At 41.1% G+C, this 16608-nt stretch overlaps 1 protein-coding gene across 1 annotated transcript in view; it reads left to right on the top strand.

Moving 5' to 3' along the window:
• The first annotated feature begins 3223 nt into the window (after positions 1-3223).
• The window catches only part of LOC127621626 (alpha-(1,6)-fucosyltransferase-like), a 96568-nt gene continuing 83183 nt past the window's right edge, over positions 3224-16608 (top strand). The window contains exon 1 of the mRNA XM_052095303.1: positions 3224-3305. The gene's annotated coding sequence lies outside the window, so the exon portion shown is untranslated. The remainder of the gene's footprint in view (positions 3306-16608) is intronic.

Genomic DNA, 16608 nt, shown 5'->3' with positions numbered 1-16608 from the left:
TGACCATGAACACACACACACACACAGCTCGGTGTGTGTGTCTCTCTCTCTCGCTGTCATCCCCGGCTCCTCCTCTTTGCTCTCTCCCGCTGATTGGGCTACTTAGCGCCAGGCCTGCATCCTCACGGCCCCTGTGCCCCCACCACCCTATTCAGGCTGGAGAAAGCTCCAGACTGACTTACTCCCCAGCTGGGAGGAGTGGTCCTGCCAGCTGGTTTCCCCCACCTCCTGGGTTCCTAGGTAGGATGAGGGGAGGGAAAGGGATTGAGGAAAAGAGGGCAGGAGAGACAGAGAGAGGGGAGAGAGAGAGAGAGAGAACATATAAAACTCAGGTTTCCGACCAAGCCGTCATTCAGTCCTCGGGCAGCTGGGCAGCGGTCCTCTGCGACCTGCACTGGACCTCGCCTCCTGGCGGACGGCAGCAAGCTCCCCCGCCCCTGTTGGACGGTAGCAGCTCCTCCACCCTCTAGCGACCGGCAACGGCCTCTCCACTTCATGGCGGACAACAGCGAGCTCCCCCGCCCCCTGGCGGACAGCAGCGGCTCCTTCGTCTCCTGGTGGACGGCAGCAGGATCCTTCGGGTGAACCGCTCCAGTACCACCATATCATACCTCCTCAGAGTCACGATCCTCCGTCAGCATCGAGGGCTCTCTGACGCGTGTCTTCCTACATTCCCGGGTTTCGGCACCTGTGTAACAGAGTTCGTGAAAGGAGGCAGCGGGAACCAGATCAACACTCAACAAGACTTTAATTATAACATAACATCAAACTGGAACATAATAACAGATGTCGACCACGAACACACACACAGCTCCATGTGTCTCTCTCTCTCTCTCTCTCTCTCTGGCATCCCCGGCTCCTCCTCTCATCTCTCTCCCGCTGATTGGGCTACTCAGTGCTAGGCGTGCACCCTCACAGCCCAGCCACGCCCCCCTCCACGTCACAATCTCTTTAAGGTTTTATTTTAAAATACTATACCCTCCTATTACCCCAATGCAATCGGATTTTGCAATTTTGGAGAGTGTTTTGGTTTATTATATTTTGCCATATTGACCTCTGAAGCAGTAAATGTGATATAGTATTTCACAACGTGTTACTGACAACTCCAGGTTAATTTCAAAGATAATAAATGTTAGTTTGGCTAATATTTCAATTTCAGCAGAAACGAGTGCAGCATGTTTTCTATTGAATTATCACTGTTTCATGCTGCACAATATTTGCATTTGTGCTGATTTGCATTATTTATGAGGATCTGAACCCCTAGAGAGAATATGAGGGTGTTCAATTATAACAACGGAAAGCTCTGACAGTGTGTTACCATTGAATTAGAAAGAATAACTGCTCAAATGAACGAGAATTCAGTCTATTATTCATTCTTCAGTTTTGCTGCATGAAAACTTTTCATTTGCACAGTAGAAAACAAAATATTACAAAAGTATTTTATTTAGGCATTCATGCTGACTGAACACAATATGCAAGACACTGAACTAAATAACAAATAAAATAATAAAATTAAATGCATAATGTAAATCTGGGTTTGTCACACTAAGCATGTAGGTCAATGGTAATAATATCATTTATTTTAAGGGTTGTCAATAATATGTTACATGTTGTAAATTGTGTAAATTCCCTGTTAAAAAAAAGCTTCAATTTAAAGCTGCGATTTAACAGCAGGTGGCAGTATCTTAATGCAGCTGCCCTCACAAGTCAATACTGTGCTATACTGATATTAGCACTGACTGAATCAAATCAGAAAATGCAAAACACTTGATATACGTACATCATTTATATTGATACGCATCACAACATCAAAGCATTTATTCCAGTTTGAGCATTAAAAAAAAAAATAAAAAGTTTTTGTTTTTGTAAACATGTGTATTAAAGTTTCAGGGTAGCGGCTTGATTTTGTTGACAGTGTGCTCGAGCTATTTGTCAGAAGGTTTTTGCGTCACCAATTCAGGAAGCGTGCAATAACAGACCGGAACTGACTCCTGTTCTCTGGAATAGTGTTGTAAAGTTGAGCTCGGATGAAAGTGTCCACAGTGCATCAAAAGAAATCAACGTTTTATTATAAAATATAAAGCAAACACATAATTAAGTTTCATAATTAAACAGCAGTTTTTCCACATTAGAGTGTAAAATAAAAATAAAAATAAATAAGTAGGCTTATGAGTACTTACATTTCATTAAAAAAAGAGACTTTAGCCAATAATATATTTGAATATTGTATAATTTGCATTCAGAATGAATACTGTGAATATAATATATTATTCATAGTAATATTTAGCAATATAAAAATGTGAAAATAATTTTTATGTTGGTATAATACATGTGTATAATGTACAATTATTACAAATTTATATTATAAAAAAAGTTTATATAATTTATATATAATTATTATTATATTCATATTTTATTTAAACTATTATACTACATTTTATAATACAATAAATTCATTATGAAAATAATATGAAAACGTTACTAAAATTGTCAATAATATTAAATAATAGTAAAATTATTTTAAAAATGTATTTAAATTATTTCAAGAAATTTACGTAATAAACAATCACTATACTAATTTATATAATGTAAAAAATAAAACTGTTAACCACGCAAAAACACGCAGTCACGAACACTGCTAATATTACAATAATTAAATAAAATTGTATTTGTTATACTATTTTTATTTTTAAATATTAATGTTTTTTTGTAATATAGTTTTAGATTATGAAAATGTTTGCTATAAAAGGTCATTAAAATAGTCATAATAATATTGAATAATATTTTTGATTTAAAATATGACAATTTTATAACATATTTTGCAGATTAAGCAATTATTAAAAAAAAATTTATTACATTTAAATTATGATCACATTTTATTCCAACTATTATATTACATGATGTAATATATATATAAAAAAAAATATTTTTACGAATGTATAACTATAAAATACTATAATTATAAAATATCAATTCTTATAATACATTTGCATAATATAAAATGGTTATATACTATTACAGTATTTTTATATATATTTAACAATAATTGCCAAATAAAGCAGTGTGGGGATCAGAGTCCGTGTGAACGGGTCCCGGTGAGTGATGATGAGCAGGTGGATCGGCTTCGGTTGGTGCGGCACTGTCATGCGCACTGAGTGACTGCCGCTCATGGTGATGTCGCTGCTGCCTGAGTGTGTTCGATGATTTCATCTCACGCGCACACAAACGAACTCGCCTCTCCTGCACCGTTCCTCATTTTCATATTCCGCGCATCTATCTCCGGAGCACCGCGGCTGTGTTTTAAGGTATGTGCATTTCTCTCTAAACATCAATGAACGGATGACTCAAATCTGCTGAGCTGCCTGTGTAGACGGCGTGATGGGACACCCTGCGCGCGTGCAGCATGTCTGGGCATCAAAAGACGCGTTACGAGTCATCAGCATTTCGGGGCATCATCATAGACGGTTTCTAGTAAGCAGCATGTTTGGACATCAACATAGGCGCTTTCCAAGTCAGCAGCATTTTGGGGCATCTACATGGGCAGAGCTTAGTTAGCAAAAATGTTTGGCATCATCATAGACAGTCCTAGTCAGCATCTTAGGCATATGCATCTTTTGTGGGCATATAATATACTTTTTAAGTAAGCAACATTTCTAGGTGTCTTAAGATGCAAGTTTTGGCATCATAGGTATGTGCAACATTTTTAAGCATTAACATAGGCACATTCCAAATCAGCATCATTTGTGGACATCAACATTGGCAGTAGTGGGTTAGCAGCGCTTTTGGGCATCATAGTTGGCAGTTCCTTGTCAGCAGCATTTTTGGGCACCATAAGCATGTGCACCATCAGCATAGGTAATTCTGCATCTATAATCCCCCCCAGAAATGCTGCATGAATCTATTATACCCAAAAATGCTTGGTATGGGTATACAGTAGCAGCTTGTTGCATTGAGTCTCATGTAAGTAACATGCTGGAAACACAGCTGATGTGGGGCTTTATTTTAGGACACTACGATGTGTGTGTGGCTTTTGTTTACTGCTTGACTGACTGCATACACTCACAGCTGATGTTGATATAGTGAATGACAGTATTGGATTGAGGTGCTACTCTTAAATCGTTAATTAGTTATTTTTGCAAGTGCGATCTAAAGATGCAGAATGGAACGGACCAAAATAATGTTCATGCACAAAAGGGTTTTCAAGCGGGGGGGGGTCACCAGACTAGATCGTGCAGACTTAAATCCCAGGGCACCCCCGGGCAGTCAAGGGCCCCTGGGCACTTGCTCCATTGGCCCAGTCGGTAATCCGTCCCTGCATTTGCCCATTGCTCTGCATCCGCAGGGCGACGCAACACTAGCCTGATCTTTTTATTTATTTATTTTTATTTAGTTTGTGTTCATATAAATTGTAATATTGCACTACAATATTAATTATTAAACAACAGTAATGATACAGTAACAAAAACTTTAATTGCTAATCCAGAACACTCTCAGGAGGCTATTTCCAGTCATGCCAGTGCAGCTCCTCACCTACTTGAATGGTGGAACACCGAAATCTCAAACACAGTTGGTCAAGCTTACGATCAAAGAACATAAACAACAATAACATTTTATAATATTGGATTCTTGAATATTGTGCTTCTTTACCTCTTATTACGTTAAAACATGCAATTTTCCCGGCTTGTATAGCTAATGCGCATGCGCGGTCTCGATGATTGACAGGTGACGTCTGTATCTTAAAGGTGATTCGCTCTTTTACCTGTAAGGAGGGACTTTCTTTATACATCCGTTGACCGTTGGGTGCTAGAGCTTCCTGGTTGGATGTTCCAATTTCTCCCATTCATTTAAATAGAAGTGGACCATCTCTGCTAAATGGTCTCCGCTTTAGTCCGGCAGAGCCCTGCCCACATGCATAACAAATCTCTCCGTAATGACATAAATGACAGCTATACTGAAAGTGAAAATTGTATTATATACTGCATAAATGCAGTGAAATATATGAAACCTTGTTGATACTATTTTGCAGTCTAGGGGGTTCTTCAGCACCCTCAGCACCCCCCCGCGCCTGTGCTCTCAGTTCATGTGGAAGTTAAGATGTTGTCAGTTCATGTGGAAATTAACCACAGAATATGAGCTGTTTGCTCTTAATAATCTTGTTTGGAATCATAACAGTCTTCATTATGTGCCTTAATATTTCCCATAGGTTGAGTAGAATAAGTACCGACTTATGCAATAAGATGTGTTGATAACTCTTTGTTTTGAGTAATAGCTTTAGGGTTTTCAGGAAAAAACAATCAAAAGTAAAGGTATTTGAAACGGTCTGGGCAACATAGCTGAAACTGTGTCTTTTGATCATATTTGATACCTCAACATTTATGTATTTGCTCTAATGCTGCTTAAAACATATTTCTTTGCGTTTGATTTGAGTAATTTATGCAGATGTTGTTTTATATGGAAGCAAGATCCCACTTCAGAATAAAAAAATATAAAAAGTCATTCTGACCCAATCGCATTTTTGACTGTTGCTTTACAAATTACAATGTTTCGTTAAATATCTTGCAATTGTGACTCTCTGTCAGTTTGAAGTTTATATCTTGCAGTTGCGACCTTATTTCTTGACATTTTTTTTTAAATTTCTATCTCGCAATTGCGAGTTTATCTCTTGCATTTTTACGTGTATATCTCGCAGTTGCAAATATATTTTGCAACCTTATTTCTATTGTGATTTTATATCTCACAATTGCAACTTCTTGCTTGTAATTGCGACTTTCGTGCAATTTTAAGTTTATTTCTTGTGAGTTTATCTCTTGCAGTTTTAAGTATATGTCTTGTGATTTTACATTTCACAGTTATGGCCTTATTTCTTGCAATTTCACATTTACGTCTCACAATTGCAACTTTATATTTCGCAGTTTCGACTCGAGTTTATATCTTGCAATCGTGGCCTTATTTTTTTACAATTACGAGTTTATATCTTGCAGTTGCGACTTTAAATCTTGCAATTGTGACCTTATTTCTAGCGAGTTTATATCTCACAATTTTAAGTTTATCTTTTGCCGTTTTAAGTCTTTCAGTGGAGTGGTGGTGTAGTGCTCTAAACCACATAACTGGTAAACTGGTAATCAGAAGGACGCTGGTTCGATTGTCGGGGGATTGTCCCTGTAATAATGGCTCTGTAAGTCGCTTTGGATAAAAAGCGTCTGCCAAATGCATAAAATGTAAGTCTATATCTCGTAGTTGTGGCTTTATATCTTACCATTTCGAGTTCATATTTGTGAGACAATTAGTGACTAGCAATTTTGAGTTTGTATCTTGCAATTACGACAAATAAAGTCACAGTTGTGAGATATAAAGTCAAAACTTCCTTTATTTTCTTCATCCATGGCAGGATCTGGCTTCCATAGTTTTAGGAAAGCCACTAGCACATGATCTAGATTTCGTGTGTGTGTGTGTGTGTGTGTGTGTGTGTGTGTGTGTGTGTGTGTGTGTGTGTGTGTGTGTGTGTGTGTGTGTGTGTGTGTGTGTGTGTGTGTGTGTGTGTGCACTGCCTGTCTAACACACCTGTCTGTCTTCATTTAAGTGTAATGGCTCCATTAAACACAGCAGTGATGTTGGTTAAATGTAATGGAACCTTCTAGATGGACGTGGGCTTTGTTCTCAAGGCAGTGGTCACAATTGATTGACTAGTATCCAGACAATTTTTTTGCCAAATGCCCTGCTGGTATTTGCAGCTGATTGTTTAATTTAGCCTTAATTTTTAGCCTCTATGTTATTATGTACATGTTTACGTACAATTTATTAACTAACTTTTTTACATACAAGCTTACTGTTACTTCGAGTAGTGTGGTTAGTGTATTTGTTTCAAAAGATGTGAAAAAAAAATCACACAATGAAATAGACATTGTTTGTGCAGGCAAACCGTAAAGCTAATTGCTTAGAACAGGAATAGCTTTAAAGGCATGTTCACACATCTTAACTTTGTGTGAAGGTCAGGGAACAGTCTTTATACGAGCTTGACTGGTGTTTGCGTGGCATTTTTGATTCACTGATGTCTTGTGATAGATCTTCCATCCTTGTCTTGATATGGATGATCAGAGAGCGAGAAGGTGATTGTAGTTGACCTCTGCTGTCCTTTTGAATTTTATGGAGAAATGATCAAGGTATTTCCTCTGTAATTTGGGTATGAGACACCCGGGCCAATGCGCAGAGTTGTCTTAAGCTTATCGGTTGCATATTTTATTAATGCATTTCATGCATCAACAGCATCAAGAGTAATTGTCTCCAGCTGAAACCTGCTGATGCTGCATGTCATTTCATGTGCAATCGCTGTTCCAGCATCATGCTTACTGTCTAGTCCGGTCAACAGAAATGTCCAACTGTCGGTCTAGTGAACAGGCCAGTCATCATACTGTGATTGTCTGGAGTGAATGATCAGACAGAACAGAATCTATGTCGGAATAAAGCCGGTCCATAAAGACATCGATAACTGATTTTGACCAGGTTCATGTTTGGGGCAGATAAGAGTAAGCGGGAGCCGGCTTCCACAATCCAAGTCACTTTTTATTAACATAAATGCAACACGCTTTCTAACTTGATGAAACACAAAACTGCTTTCCATTATAAATGTTAACACATCAGTTTTCCAGCTCTATGCTCTTAAACACAGACATGCAGCCTCTTGTGAGTAACTCTCTCTCTCTCTCTCTATGGACTGGGTCACTTTTATCTCCCCCGTCTCTAACAGCGATCATAGAAATGTTAAATGGTAGCAATTCATCTCAGGTGGAACTCCTTACCACTTTCTCTACAGACAGGTGCTCGACCACGCTCCCACCTCCACATACCCCCACCACCCGCCAGGAGAACCATCTGGACTGCCCACTTTCCTCCACCTTTTCTGGAGAGGAAATCTACGACTGCCATCTGTGCCCCCAGTCTGTGGACCACCTCAAACTTAAACGGCTGGAGTGCCATATACCAACAGTTGATCCGGGCGTTGGCATCCTTCATGCGGTGGAGCCATTGGAGCAGGGCATGGTCTGAACAGAGGGTGAATTCTCATCTCAACAAATAGTAGTGGAGAATAAGGACCGCCCACTGACCAAACACTCCTCCTCTATGGTGCTGTATTTAGTCGGATGCTCTCTCTGAGAGAGACGAATGTACAGCACTGTGTGATCCTCCCCCTCCACCATCTGGGACAGTACAGCACCCAGCCCCCTGTCCAACACATCCGTCTTTAAAACAAAAGGGAGAGAGAAATCAAGGGACTGCAGAAGCGGCCCACCACAAAGTGCAGCTTTTACCTGTGTGAAAGCCTGGTGGCATGACTCTGTACACTGGACCGGGTCTGGAGCTCCCGTTATAGTGAGATCAGTCAGCAGGCTGGTGTTGTCTGAATAATTAGGCACAAACCTTTTATAATAGCCAGCCAGCCCCAGGAACTGTCTCACCTAGTTATTGGTCTTTGGTCTCTGGCAGGTCTCAATCACTGCGGTTTTATCAATTTGGGGTTACACCTGCCCATGCCCCAAGTGGAACCCCAGATACCGTACCTCCACCTGCCCAATTGCGCACTTCTTCGGGTTTGCTGTGAGCCCTGCTCATCGCAGTATCCCCAGACCGGCCTCCAGATGCAGCATGTGCCGCTGCCAATCATTACTGTAAATAAAGATATCATCCAAATAAGCATGTCCATAAGTCGCTGAAATGTAGCCAGGGCCCCAAACAACCCAAATGGAAGGGTCAAAAATTGGTTTAATCCAAAATGTGTGGAGAAGGCCGTTTTCTCACGGGACATCGGCATTAAGGGGATCTGCCAATAACCCTTTGTTTATATCCAGTGTCGAATAAAAGCAAGCCATGCCCAACTGATCGAGCAGTTCATCAATAGGCATTGGATAAGCGACAAATTTCGACACCGCGTTGACTTTCCTATAATCCACACAGAACCAGACCGAGCCATTGCACTTGGGCACCAAAACCACCGGGCTGGCCCAATCATCGTGGGATTCTCCCATATCAAGCATGGCCTTTGATTCTTCCTGTTCTACCTGTTTTTTGTGTTTGGTTAACCGGTAGGGCCGACTTCGTACCACTACCCCGGGGGTTGTCTCGATTTGGTGTTCTAGGAGGTTAATATGGCTGAGGAAAGGCGAGAACACATCAGAGAATTTATTTTGCAATCTGGCAACCTCTGTACATTGTGACATTGAGTGGTGGTCTCCACAAGGGTCCGGGGTGTACTGATTGGCTTTTTGAATCACCTCTTGACTGAGCTCCTCCCTCTCCTGAATTACCGTCGCCAAGGGTATGGGGACCACCTCTCTCCATGGATTTAGTAGGTTGAGGTGGTAAATTTGACGAGTCCACTTCCCCAACTCGCCGTGTGACCTCAAAGGCCCCTTACTACTTTGTGTAATTTTGAGCTCGATGTGGGCAGTAATACAAAGACTTTATCTCCTGGTGCAAATTCCCATAGCCGAGATCCCCTGTTATACAGCTGGGACTGACGTTCTTTTGCCTGTAGCAAATTCTCCTGTGATAGATGCCCCAGTGTGTGGAGTTTTGCTTTCAGGTCAAGAACGTATTGAATATAATTTTTGCTTTGTGAAAGACCCTCCTACCAATTTTCCTTCATGACATCTAACATGCCATGGGGCTTACGCCCATATAACAATTCAAACAGGGAAAAACCCATAGAGGCTTGTGGGACCTCTCCCTGAATCGATGTAATACCCAATAAGTCGTACAGTTCACGTAGTGTACATGACATGAAAGTAGTGCCCTGATCAGTGAGGATTTCTTTCGGAATCCCCACTCGGGAGATTATACTGAAGAGTGCCTCCACAACACTACGTGCTGAGATGTTGCGCAACGGCACTGCTTCGGGGTATCGTGTTGTGTAGTTCACCTGAACTAAGCGAGGGCCGTGTGATGACCATTCTAATGGCCCGACGAGGTCCATGCCAACTCTGTCGAAGGGAACCTCAATCAACGGAAGGCGGTGCAATGGCACTTTTGGAGTGGCCGGCGGATTCACCAGCTGACATATGGCATGTCGCACACCACCGGCTCTCATCCCGCGAACACCCGGCCAATAAAATGGGCAATGAGACGGCTTAGTGTTTTCCCCTGTTCTAAGTGACCTGCCATCGGACTATGATAAGCCACCTGGAAAGACATTTCCTGACTGCTCTTTGGTACTAAAAACTGGGTTGTATCTTCCTTTGTCTGAGCGTCCTGCGTCACTCAATACAACCAATAATGTATATTTGTATGGCTTTCTTAAGCTCAGTGTACCTCAGGAGGTTGTCGGCGTGGAGTTGTTGGGCCACGAGTTGGGCCTTCCTGGTCAGTGCCCATGGCCATTCCAGAGCTCGGGCCATGTGTTCAAAAAGCTCCAGAAAGGTCTCCGGATCATCTTGTGCCCCCATCTTTACAAGCTTTACATAGCGGTTTGCTGCTTCCGGGGTCACGGTGTGCACCCCCTGCTGGGGTACCAAGCTCCGTAAAACCCGTCGGTCCTCCTCTTGGCCTGGAAGGAGCGCCTCAACTTTCTTGCTTCTTTAACTTGGGTGTATGTGGTGAACTGAAGGTACAGACATACTGCAAGGATGCGTGTATAAGATCAAAGCTGCAATAAACAATCGTACATGCGCCATCTTTACTTTAGGTTACTCTTTTAGTGAGATGCATGCTTTCATGTTATAGAAAGATCACAATTTTCTGATTCCACTCAAAACGGGTGAATATTTGTGATTTTGCATATTGCATATCGTTTATATTGGGTATTTTGATCCATGTTTGCTTTTGAGAGCACTCATTTTGATGCGAGTGGGTTTGCCATAGTGTTTGTCACACATATGAGTGACATTTGTAAGAGGTTGCATTGATTGCAGACAGTGACTGATGCTCATGTAATTACTGTAGAGTGGTGACACCTGTTATTGTGTAGATCGCTGCAGTTGTTGAAAGTGCACATGATAATCTTTTAAACCCAGCATGCAAGAATGATTTTTTTTAAGACGAAGTGAAATGGTAGAATCATGCAACTTAACGGGGTAGTTCCGTCATCATTTACAGTAGTCATATGTGTTTGGAGCAACTTTATGGTTGAATTTTCATTTTTGGGTGAACTATCTCTTTGATTCAAACACATATACACTCACACAAGCCAAAGGAATGGACACAATGATGGATACTGTCTGTCTTCCAAGTAACATTTGGTCATAATGACCTCTAGTGTGTTATTTCTTCATCATTTTAGTCATCTATTGGTCATTCTCTGGAACAAAAGAGTATCGGAGAAGGTAAATCAAAAGTGATTTCATCATAACGTCTGGAGCCAGTGAGGGGATCTGGAGCCTTGTTCTGACACTGTATTGGTTGTTCAGGAATTATTCAGTAACCCTCTGGTCTGAGATCCAGTATCAGCACCTCAAAGAGTATGAGAGATCCCGCTCTACAGATAAAAAGAGTGAGAACAGACCTCCAGTGAAATACTAGACCGCCCAGGACTGTGAATTAGACTGCAAACAGATCAAACACACATGGCTGTCTCACGGTTTACTCATGAACGGTTAAGATGGCAGTAATTCTGTCTTTAAAACAGTCAGTTAGGTGGCCGTTGAAGCAACTCAGCGGATATGGCCAGATTGTCCCCCCAAAAATGTATATCCTTGTTGCTGTTCTGCTGCAGTTCATTATGCATTGCTGTCCAATTGCCATTAAGTTGTTGCAGGAATAACAAAATGGTTTAAATTTTTTTTTAGCATGCTCTGTAGTCTAACAACGCACGTCAATGTCATTTGAGATAGCCAATCAAATTGATGAAGGTGGGACTCAAATTTAAGAAGCTGAGAGGGAACGTTGTGGATTATTCCAGCGCCACGCAGCATGCACGCATCAGTGTCAGCAGTTCAGGTTAAGAGTGTTAGTTGCATGTAAGCTGTCAGTATATAACTTAACGTGCAATGTCAGTGCTCCAGACTGTGAACTACTCACTCATGCACGACCTGCAAATTTGACATCATTTTTTTTTTACTTCATGTTGAAAAACGAGGAGGGAGCGAGTCTGCCCGAGTTTGGTCCGTGAGTGATTAGTCAACTGCGTGGGTAACATCATCTACACTCGTGTGTCTCGCTTTCGTGGCATCACACTCAACGTCCGTAAAAGTCAACCATGGTGAAACGAACCATTGATGCATTTTTTCCATCTATGGCTCATCCTGTACCAGAGCCAGTCCCTTCAGAGCAGCGAATTGTAGAGGTCGATGAGATGGAGTCAGAAGAGGCCATGGCGAAAAAGGTCAGAACAAACTGTGTTTCAAACAGGAGTTTACATGGCTTAGATTTAGCAAAACACCAACTCTATGAACCGTATCTAATGAACTAGAAGTGGTCCACAACATGCGGGGGAAACCAAGTTTGCCGAGGCAACTTTCACCGTACAGTTTAAACACGACACCTTTAATGAAGCACAACAGCAGCTTAAAACATAAAATATGCCGAGAGAGATACACAAATGTAACGGCATCGCCACTTCCAGTAGCATTTCGCAGACAGGAAGCTACCATTCAGTCATCTGATGAGGCTGAAATGATAGTGAAATTCAACACGGCCTATTTCATGGCTAAGCAGGAACTACCATTCACCAAACTGAAGGGTCACATTGGGCGTAAAAGTTAATCCTACATACAGTAACGACACGGCATGTGCGCAATTCATCGGCGCTATTGCAGATTCACTCAAACAGAGACCCGTGAGGAGATTAAGGAGACCATGTATCTCTCATTCATGATCGAAGGTGATACGGATGTTTCAACTAAAGAATGTGAAATAGTATACGCAAGGATCCTGCAACAAGGGAAACAACGAATATTTAGATTGGCCACATGGAATTGGCAGCATGCACAGGCTCAAGGTATGTTAACTACAGTAGCTGATAAAGCAAATCATTCGACTCCAGTTTAGTACAGGCACAAATGGTTTACTATTCTTTGTTCTTGGAACATAAACATAGATATTATAAGCAGCTCTATTCCATAGAATTACAGTTTATAGTGAGCAGGAACTGTCGAGCATCAAAAAGGACAAATACTATAAAAAGTATTAAAATACTTTCCTTGCATCTTGAATACATGACAGTGCACACATCTTAATATAACAATTTTTTCACAAATATACATTTTTTGGGTCACAAAACTCAAGGTTTTTTTTTTTTTCAAGGTTACACGTGAACAAAATGTGCCATTTCATAAAAATGTCAAAATATCAGATTTTTTCTTTATTCTATATTTTTTTCACTCTTGAGTCTAAAGGGTTCTTCTCTGGGTCTTTTTTCTTTTTCTATTATTACTGATGCAATATTATTCTGCACTACATTTTCAAGAATTACAATTATTTGACTTTTTATTACTGTTTTTGGACAATTACACCACAGTCATTTTTTTACTTTATGCCCCAGAAGTCAAAATATCAAAATGACTTTAAACTCTGATGTTTATAATACGTTCATCATTGAAGTGTTGTATTTAAAGGAGACCTATTATGCCCCTTTTTACAAGATGTAATATAAGTCTCCGCTGTCCCCAGAATGTGTCTGTGAAGTTTCAGCTCAAAATACCCCACGGATCATTTATTACACAATGTTATAAATGCCTCTTTTTGGGTGGAATCAAAAACACGCTGATTGCGTGTGTGTCTCTTTAAATGCAAATGAGCTGCTGCTCCCCGCCCCCTTTCTGGAAGAGGGCTGTGCCTTTACAGCTCGTTCTTCGGTTACTACAGCAACAACAAATCAGAACCGATATGACTGACAGTGTAAATACCGGAGTTCAGACAGGGCTGGACTGGGAAGAGAAATCAGCACGGGATTTAACATGGCAACCGGCCCAAAACATGTCGGGGGGGTGTTCGCTGTCCTGTTCTGCATATCACGGTGTCATTTTGAGGTCTGTTCTGCTTAACGCGCATGTAAATTCCACACATTTCGCGGCCAACCCCCCGGCCTGCTCAGTTCTCCCGATGGCCAGTCCGCACCTGCGTCGGCCCACCGGGAAAATGCCCGGAATGCCAGATGTCCAGCCCTGCTCCTTAGATTGTTTGTTGCATTTATTCTTGGTGAGACTTCAATTGTATTCATTTCTGCTGTTCTTTTTAAGTGTTCGCTTGTTTTGTATTTTCTGAGTTGTTGATTTGAGTAGAATAAAGTGCTAAGCTGAGTTGTGTAGTTGAGTTGCTCTTATGGATCTGTGTTATGATTCATTGCATTCAGTTGTGTTGTTTTCAGTTGAGCTATGTAGAGTCCAGTTTTCAGTCCTCACAAATGCGTCGTCTGATTTCCGCAACATGCGAGTGGATACTCGTTTCTCTGAGTGGAGGGTTGACTTTTGGAAAGTCCTTGATAAAGCCAGTGGAGAGGCTCTGAGAAGCGTCTCTCTCTCTCTGTGGAGCTCATTTCCTTTTACAAGAATTCTACAAACATGACATTCAGCACTAACAGCCTCTTATAAGCCTCATACTGGCATTCTGACTGCGCCAAGGCCACTGGAGTCGCGCGGGATGTTCTCGCGGTATGGTAGGTTTCAAGTGGAAGGCCATGCAGTGAGATGGACAGAATAATAAACATTGCCGTTGTGTCGGTAGACGTGCGCCGGAGTCATGTAGATTGCTCCTCAAGCAGAAGTCTTGAGTTAAAGCTCTGTGGTGCATTTGAGAACTACGTTAGCACGTTTTATGTAGGCACTAATGAAGTAATGTCGAGAGCCATTTATATAAGCATGTCAAATGGATAGCATTGTTAAAAAATCTACTTATGAAGATAATTGTGTAGACGTTCAGTGTGTGCTAGATATGACGGTGTAATATGAAAGCAATTCAAGTTGAAGTGTGTCATTTTTAAGCTTTATTACTTCCCCTCTCTAAGCTTAACATGTTAGCATCCTACATAAAGGTCTAGGGTGCACTTTGTTTTTCACGTGCCATTACGGCTCCCGCACAGTTAAAAGTCATTGCTGTGTAGCATTGTCAGTGCAGAGCGCTTATGGCGAATGGGATCCAAGAGTTTAGTGCACTTTTAATGTTATTTTCAATGACCACTTCTAGTCCAGTAGATGCAGTTTATTACGGACCATAAACAATAACATGACCGCTAGCGGTTAGCTGCTAGCTCATTGTGCTACATAAAGCAGTTGTTGCATGGTGATTTTACACAAGTGTAACAGTTAAATTGGCCTGGTTGTTTTAGAAGCTTCCAGTAGCTGGTCAACTAATAAAATGAAGCTTTCAAACAGAGTATAAAGTAACTAAACGTACCATCCTCCATCGTGGACTCCAACAACAGCGTGGCACTCTCCCTCTCATTGCTCGCCAGTTTAGATAGCGTCCATTTGGTCCCACTTCCACTGTCTTCTGTTTGAACCACTCTGTCTGTTGTGGTCCTTTGATGGTTCTGTAGTCACTTAAGTTTTTTTTAACTTTTCCCTACACTGTGTGCGGCCAACAGCTGAGACACTTTCATTTTGCGTCATTTCGTTCATCTCTAACGAGAGGACCGTCTGCACCTCGTTTATTGACCATGGCGTGGTTTTGTGCACAGCCATTTCTTTTTTCACAATTCGAAAGTTGCGTGAACAAATGATACTGTTATCGCTGTTGCTAACTTTAAAACTAGCGGGTTGATGCCCTGTGTCGCAAATCCAGTGACGCCGGTAGTGACTTCTCTCTGACCAATCAGTGATCTGCAGGATTTTGACGTCTCAATTAGTATCGGCTCGCTTGGAACCTCGACCGAGGTGGTACTAAAAAAGTATCAGGTACCAGGTCCTATCCACAGTGGAAAACCCCCAAAAAGCGAGCAGAGTCGAGTCGAGCTGTCCCGCACAGTGGAAAAGCCCCATATAATCATTTTGTAGAATAGATGATTATTTTTGTGTCGGAGACCTCTCGGGCAGTGAATTATTTCTGAAAATCTGTGTGAATTACATGTAAAAGATATAGGCTTATGTATCGATAATCAATATTTGTTCTAATGCAAATATTGACTTTTTTTTGTTGTGCTTGGCAAAGTAAACCTGTGTTAAAATATTTGGGGTATTTAACCTGTTGATACGCAATTCCCCACGCGGTAGTGACGTCACTCTGCTTACATTTAATATATAATTTAACATCTATAAATGTAATTAATGTTTACAAATGAAACATCTTTTCAAAGGTCTAAGGGTTCAACATTGATATCCGATCTCTGTTTCACAATAGCAATCCTCCAGAAACAGTGATTTAGTTATTTGTGCCAGGAGTACAAATGAAAACATGCAATTTCAAAACTTTTATTATGAAAACACGATCGCCAGATGAATCCAGTTCAACACACTCGGGTCAATCGTCCATGACAAGCGTTCATTAAAAACATCCAATAGCACTTTTTGTCCATAAAAGTGATAAATCTGAGAAATATTGATATATTCTCCATTGTTTACATGAGATCTCGCCTGGAAGAATTACCCTTCGTCATCGTTCTTCAACAAACTGCAATCTGAGCAGCATTCATGTTGTAAAACTGTACATGATTTTATATATTAGAGGCTCATAAACAAAAAGAGCCCA

The sequence above is a fragment of the Xyrauchen texanus genome, chromosome 28 (assembly GCF_025860055.1).
Source record: "Xyrauchen texanus isolate HMW12.3.18 chromosome 28, RBS_HiC_50CHRs, whole genome shotgun sequence".
Taxonomy (NCBI): domain Eukaryota; kingdom Metazoa; phylum Chordata; class Actinopteri; order Cypriniformes; family Catostomidae; genus Xyrauchen; species Xyrauchen texanus.
This window is presented reverse-complemented; position numbering and strand designations above follow the sequence as displayed.